Source organism: Corvus brachyrhynchos, unplaced genomic scaffold, assembly GCF_000691975.1.
Source record: "Corvus brachyrhynchos isolate BGI_N302 unplaced genomic scaffold, ASM69197v1 scaffold131, whole genome shotgun sequence".
NCBI lineage: Eukaryota > Metazoa > Chordata > Aves > Passeriformes > Corvidae > Corvus > Corvus brachyrhynchos.
The window spans coordinates 909226-916996 of record NW_008236438.1 but is presented as its reverse complement, the minus strand read 5'-3'; the positions used below and the strand labels follow the sequence as shown (position 1 = coordinate 916996).

The 7771-nt window shown below is 37.6% G+C and overlaps 1 protein-coding gene across 1 annotated transcript in view; it reads left to right on the top strand.

Moving 5' to 3' along the window:
- The first annotated feature begins 4913 nt into the window (after positions 1-4913).
- The window catches only part of SREK1 (splicing regulatory glutamic acid and lysine rich protein 1), a 25441-nt gene continuing 22583 nt past the window's right edge, over positions 4914-7771 (top strand). Inside the window, 1 exon segment of the mRNA XM_017747073.1 lies at positions 4914-5067. The gene's annotated coding sequence lies outside the window, so the exon portion shown is untranslated.

The window sequence follows — 7771 nt, the reverse complement described above, 5'->3', positions numbered from 1 at the left end:
CTGAAAACCCGCTTTCTCTGGCCTACCTCTCTCCTCTCCTAGTCTCGGTGCGGGCGAGCTAGACCGGGGAGTCCCAGGCCCGCCTTCGCCTGACTGCCTTTATTCTATTTCATTTTTCCCCCTTCTGTTCGAAAGGCATAGTGCTTTGAAAAGGCGCCGTTCGAACAGAAGCCAAAGTAGCTGAGGTTATGCAGATGGGAGGAACCTGCCCTGCCTTGTGCGCTGAGTTGCCCCCAGTAAGACTTAAGCAGTAAATTAATCACGGACGTCACAACTGTCCCTAAATTATAACGGTTCGCGTGGTGTCAGCGGCGTGCGAGGGGTGCGATCGGCTGGGAGATGCTGGGGCTCTCAAAATAACAATGTTGCCTCTCACGAGAACATGCTGGTCAGCAGAAAAGGGGGTGTAAATGAAACACGTTCTCTCAAGCCAGCAGTTGTACTGGGAAGTGAATAACGAATGTGCCCTTTCAAACCTTGTATTTTCTTAGAAAAATTAAATCGGACTGTTGGAAAGGAGAGGGCGTTATTAGCATCGCAATGCATGAACTTTAATACAAAGATGTTCAGGCCAACAAAACTTCGATTTGCAAAAGAGAATAGCAAAAAGTTGGTATTCACCGGTTTTTATGTAGCTGCATTACATCAGAATATGTTTGAATACTAGCCATTCAGAAAAAAAAGTATTTCATATGTAAAGATACACTTAAAACAGCCTTACTGATAGCTATGTGGTGGATTTTTATACAGTTTTCTAGGGCTTTGTCCTGGACTTGTTCCGTAGTTGATTCTTTGTGCTTTGGGTTTTCTCTTGACTGAATACATTTTTTTGTTACAGCTGTTGTTTTTATCTTTCACTAGGCTATATAACAGGTTTTAAGGGAAATGGGGACTTTATTGACATTCATACACAGATAATGTTTGTGCTACTGTGTACAAATTTGCCAGAGTGTATATACACATAAAATACTAAAATCCAGTACCATAGTAGGGATTCACTTGGGAAGTCAAGGTCATAATGCTGATGAATTCAGTTTTCAGACATAGGGTGCAGGATTGTGATTGCTTGTTGTAACTCTTGGTTTTATTTACAGTTATTTATGCACAAATGTTAGAAGTATGGATTTCCTTGCCTCATACTTCTGGACACTTGAACTGACTTCTAAATTGTTACCTTGGGAGAAAATTAAGTATTTACTCTAATGCCCTTCCTTAGAAACAAAAAAAGAAATGCCTCCTGTTGACTTTCTGAAAATGTATTTAAATAACATTGTGATGAATTCAGAAAACAGTATTTCATTGGCAAGTGGATGGGAAGCAAAGGTGTCCCAAAGAAAACATATATCACTATCAGTTTGAAGTACAGTTAAAATCTGAAGCTGGTTTCCATGATGTGACAGGTCTTTTGCCTTGGGTATGTACTTCAGTATGCTAGCCACCGACACAACAGCTTGGTGGTGTTTTCCAGTTTAGCAAGACACCAGTGACACCTGAAGTTGTATTCTGGGTCCCAGACATGCTTTTGTGATACACTTATCGCCCGGTTGAAGTCTGCCTTTCAGAGTAGTCTTCAAAATTACATGTGTAGCGATGAGCCTTCAAATGTGGCCTTAAGAGGATTTTTGAACAGTTAAATGCTGAAAAACTTACTGAGCAACAATTGGGTTTTTGCAGAATGAGTTGTTTGAAAGCAGGAAGTCACAAACTGTCTCTATTAGGTTTGGAAAGACCTGCTGTGTAACAGTGCTTGCTTCTGAATAGTCTGGAGTGGTCTTGGAAGCTAGAACACTGTTTGAGAATAAACTTTTGGTTTAAACAAAAGTTGGGTGATGGGCTGATTGGTCACAACCCTCCTGTAGTCAAGGGCAAGACTGGATTGGCCACTGTGTTCTGCCACCAGGAAGCTCCGCTCTGGTTGCAACCCAGTAGGCGTCGAGAGGCAGAGACGCGTGCCATACCAGACCTTGGCGGTGAGGTTTGGAGCCTAACGGTGTTCTGGTTCATGAACCAGAGTATTTGGGCAAAGCCAAGTTTAGCATTGAGGGGTGCCATGCAAATCACTCTCACTTGTATACCTTACCCATTCTGACACAGGTGGATGGGCCACCTTCACTTAACTGAGAAAAGGGACATCTCATCTGAGACAAAGACGCGTCATCTGTATGGTCTAGTAAATAGACATTGTTATATCCTGCAGTGACAGCAATGTAGGTGAGGCCTTTGAGGCAAAACACACACAACCTTATTTAAACTGATCTGCGCAATTATTCTGTAACATTCTATTTTAAAAAGTTAATAGTTTCTGTCATGTTCTCCACACCTCACACACCCCACCCCCCTGCCCCGCCTAAAAGTTGTGCAGTTAGAGAAATGTTTTGTAGCCTTTCTTTGGTTTTTTTTTTTACCATAGATTTCTGAATACATCCTTCTTAGGAAATATTTCTGTTGATTTTTATTCTGTTAGGAGATGCATGTTACTGTCTTCCTACAAAGGGAAGCAAAAATGTCAGAAATGTCCAAATACTATTTAAATATTTATTTCTTCTTAATTTTTTTCCCCTAAAGAGACTAACTGGATTTTTAGTAACTTTGAATCAGAGATGTAGGAGTTGCTTTTGGACATCAATGCTGTGTAACCTAGGAAAAAGATCGTGTGTCTCCCTCAATTCAGCCTCAGTAAAGGTTAGCAAAATAAAAGCGACAAAAGGAATTAGAATAGGACTTTACTGTTTTAGAAAAGTCTTCTTAGGAAGCCTGATGGGAGGATTTTGGAGGCCCACTTCATAAAGGAGAGGACTTGATCACTGTTAAACCTTCTATAATTTTAGATCACTTAGATCTTAATAGTTTCCCTTGATGTAGGTGCAACTTTGATGTGTTTTTAGTAGAGATGCTCTCCTTATAGAGAACTTCTCCTTCCTAACCTTTCGAAAACACTTGGTACCAAGGCATGTTTGTAGAGCCTCATTTGCACCAGTGTTCAGACATTTGATATTTTTTAACATACTTTCCACATAGCTTTTGTGTTCCAAATTAGGAAATACAGAAGAGTAAATCTTACAAAAACACACTTGTCAGTGCAGGCTCTATAGATGTTAAAATTTTAAGTATTATTGTGGGGTCTGAAACTGCCTGGAGCATAATTATATTCTTGAGTTGGCAATGAAAACAAAAAAGGAAAAAAGCCCAGGAGACATTAGAAGTCTTCAACAGTGTGGACCACAGAACCTTCATTGGTGGCTTCAGCTATTTGGGTTATAACACTAATGGGTATATTTAAAAAAGAAACAAGCAAACTCCAAACCATGGCAACAAAAAATCCCAAGACACCCTCTCCTCCCTCCCCTTTGAATCCTCTCTCCCGACAAACCAAACCAAATAAAAAACTGCTTGTGGCCATAGAAGTCTTTGTGGTAAATGTACTGAAAAGTCAAGTACTGAAAAAGTCACAGCTGGCTGTCGCCTCTGATGCTGGAAACTAGTCTCAGCCAAGACCTTACAGCTGACTCAGAAGCTATTCCATGCAGTTATTTCCTTCCTGAATGTGGAAACGTGAAACTGTGAAAACATTAGCCGCTGCAAATAAATAAAGTGGGCAGAAGAAATGTAGTCATCTTGTAATATTTTTCCAAATTTTATGAAGTTGACTTTCATGTTTATGTGTCTCCCACTCCTGTTTAGTTTTTCCTCAGCAGTGTTGTCTGTTCTTCCAGAGTTTTCCATCATAGGTCTTTCTGAATGCCATTCTGAATTTGGCTGTCTCTAGATAAACATTGGTTCTACTATTCTGGTAGCCAAAAACATACTAGTCTGCCTGCCTCAGGCTTACATTCTTGGTTTATTTTTGTAATTAATATGATGGGATAATGTGTCTTAAACTTTTGATTTGTATTTAAATACTGAAGTATAATACAATTCCACAGAATAACTGGGGAAGTACCTGCTTGGAATTCGAAGGGACTGCAGGATGAGTTGTGTTAAACTTGAACTGCTGCTGGTGCTTCCAGAAATTTGACAAGTGTTTCCATTTTGGTTGAGACCGGATCAGGGTGAAACAGTCCGTGTGGCATTTTTTCCATGGTTTCAAATGAAAATTGCTGATATTGCAGCAATACCTATTAATAACTATTGTATTCTCTGTTTGAAGATTTTACCTGTACTTCCTTTGTGTGGAGAAATAAGCTGCTCGTATAAAGATTACAAACTTTGACTAGGGAATCAATTTTTAAAGCAAACTTATGTAGTTTTGATCAAGATTGCAATGTTTACATGTTCTCTGTTGGCATACTGCGTAATGGAAAAGTGAGTTGCAAATTTCTTCCCTTTTGTAGCCAAATGGTGAGTTGCTGCTACTTGCTCCAGTGTTACTCAATGCTACACTATGCCAAACTTAGGCAAATGATAAAAAACGTTTTTGTTACATTACTCAGCTAAGACCCAGTATTTGAAAGCTCTCTCAAGAACTGCTTTTATCTTAGTAAGAATTAATAAAACTGCTTTTGTGAAAGCCAGAGAAAGAATATTGATTATTACAGGCTACAGTCTGAAGGACCCAGGGTTTGTTGTTTGACTTTCCTAAACAAAGATTGTTTTCAGAAAAAAAAAAAAAAAAATTCCTTGGCAATTGTAATTGTCAGGTAAATATGCTCCTTAAAATAGTGATTTGAAATGTACTATTGAATGTTGTGTAGCCAGGTAATACAAGAAAATTCATCTTGTTAGTGATTTTGGCTTATGTAAATTTTCATTAAAAAGCGGGCAGTGCTACTCCATGCTTTTTTCACTGATATAGCAAGTTGGCAAGTTAGTAGATTTCCATACTGTAGGCTTCCTTTTCTAGGAAGTCTAAAACCTTTTCTTCCATAAGGAATAATAGTTAAAAATGCATGCATGCAATTATGACTAATTGTTATTTTTTCCTTTTATCTTGCAGCAACGCACCTCTTGCTTTTTCCTCCAAAGTATGTTATATTAAGTTTCGTGAAGCATCAAGTGTTGGTGTGGCCCAGCATCTAACTAACACGGTTTTTATTGACAGAGCTTTGATAGTTGTGCCCTGCGCAGAAGGTTGGTATTTTAGACATTCTTCTATAATGTTGGTCTTTGTTGTGTCTGTTAATTGTTTTAAGCTTTCTGTGTAAGAAGGTGATGCTCTGTTGTTACTTTATTTTATTGCATTTGGAAAAAAAAAGACCTTGAAGCAAAATTGAAAATTGAATGAAGAAAAACCCAGTTATACATTTTAATTGAACTTCAGCATTAGCAAAAAGGTAGTTGGTTCAAGTTATAAGTCAGGTTTCCGTAGTTATTACATATTTTGAAAGAAAAGAAAGGAAAATAATTCCTTTCACTATGGTTTGTGTTGGCAAGCGTATTCTTACACAGAGTTCTCACTGAAGTCAATGGAGCTCTGAAAAGATCAGGCAATTTCCTGACAGAATAACACTGCAGTTTGAATTTTAATGTATCACCTTTGCTGTAGTGAAGTTTTTGTTGATTTGTGCTTTTTTTAAAGATACTGATTATTTCTGCATTTTTTTAGAGTGAATCCAGATTTTGTCTTATAGATGCGATATATTCATTTGGCCATTTTAGAGTCATCTAATGTAAGATACTTAGCATTCAAAATACTGTTTGAATATAAATGCCTACCTGCTAGTTTAATTTTTAATAAACAATTTTTCCTTCTTGTTACTGTTTAAAATGTTACTTTGTGTGCCATAAAACACTTCCCTTATGTATAGTGGTACTCTTTCTTTGTTTTGGCTATCTGTTTAAACATGCAGTAATCTGTCTAGAATGGTTTCATCATAACATGTTCTTGAAACTCTTAATGAAATAAAATACTTGATGAATACTAAATTGACAGATGTTCCTTTAATTAGCTCTGAGGCCATGCTTTTACAGATGTGCTCAGTACAAGACAGTTTGTGTTGTTAGTATAGCATCGTAGATTTGAATGCAGTTACATGAAGCAGGGTCCTGTGATAAGCATATCGATGGAGTTAAGCAGAGCCCCATTGACTTCATTGGGATCATTGTGGAATTTAGCATGTGACTGGTTCTGGACCTTTTGCCTCTTTAGAGTGGAATCATTCCAGCTGATGAAGTGAACCTGACTTAACTTTCAACTTGGTTGCTGTTTTGCCATGACCAGCAATACATAGAGTGATTGAACCGTAAAATGCAGCAGATCAACAAATACTCTTAGTAAAATCTCTAACTGCAAGAGTCAGGTTTTGGTTCAAAAAAATACATCGACTTCCTGCAGTTTGTTAACAATGGTCCCAGAGTACCATTTTTTGGCGTGCTTGCTGCATCGTGATCTAGATAGTGTGAGAGGAGTGCTGCTGTAGTATTCACCTGGGATGTTCTTAACGAACTGACAAATCTCCAAAATTTCACACACTATTGAAGTACTTTTACTAAAAGCCATATTGACCTACTGTGTACTGCCTATTGTAGCCTTCTTAGGCAGGGCATACAGCACATACATTTGTCTTTGTAAAGCCTAGGTTTTTAGTTGCTTTTGTGTCTTGTTATAGGGGCTCTTTGGTTTCATATTTTTAACTTGTTCTTCAACCACAAAGAGAATATTGCTGTATACGCTTGAAACTGTGTAGAGGCTGAGGAGACCAGAGTCTCCAATTGAAGAATTGCCCCTAACTAAATTGACGAAAGATTATTCAGAATCTTAGTTTTATATTTCATCCATAAGATCTTAACACTGGTTCAGTACTGCCAAAGAGGGAAGATGTCTGCCTAATGAGTGCACAACACTTCTGGTGTTTTTCTTGTGATGAGATCATTGCCTGACATGATATGGCAACAGGCAGGTAAAGCTACATTTTCCTGTGTCTTTTGTGGTAGACTATGAATGAAAGAATAAATTAAAATTCTGATAAATGAAATCAAAATAAATCAGATCTTGTTCCAATTCCATTCATAACTGGCTGATCAGGCATTTCTGAGAAAACATTGTCGCTGTGCAGAATTATTCTGGACTCCACAGAAGTGTATGCATAATTGAGTGAACAAGTGATTGGGTTTTGAGATCACTTTTTTTAGTGTCAGAATGCTGTTCCCTGTAACTTTATATCAGAATCAGTCATTTATAGAAGGATGTGCATTTTTACAAATTTAACTTCCTGATGAATTTATTGTGTGGAGTAAGTATGGCTTTGGAGACCATGGCACAACGGTTTTTCACTATGTGAAATCATATGATACATTGTTAATGGAGTCAGTGGAGTGGATCATGGGTTTTAAAAGTAGCGATGGCTTTATCCTACCAGGAGGTAAAGTTATACCACTGGCCAGCATTGCCAGTAATGCGTGAAGCTGAACATAGAGGAGAGGTAAAATGGAAATCCAAAAACCCGGTTTTAAAAAACAGAATAAAATCTGAAATTTGGAGTGTATTTAAACAGTGGTAAATCAAGGAGGAAATCACTACAGAATGAAATCAATGTAAATTATGTGACATTTAATGAACAATTTAACAAAAATGTAATTGTAAATTAAGATTATTAAGCTGTGAAAAGATGACTTTTTGTGTGTGTGTAATGGTAGGTTTTTCTTTAAATATACTTTGAAAATGCAAAGGTTGAAAGCTAAACAAAGATGCCACCCTAATCTTTCTAAATTTTATGTCCACATTATCTGGTAGATGGATTTTGACTATTAATTTGGTTTTGTATGTTTTCTCTGTGTGATATTTGTGCATTATTAGATGACTAGACTGGCCAAGGCAGACCTGTTACACTTGCCT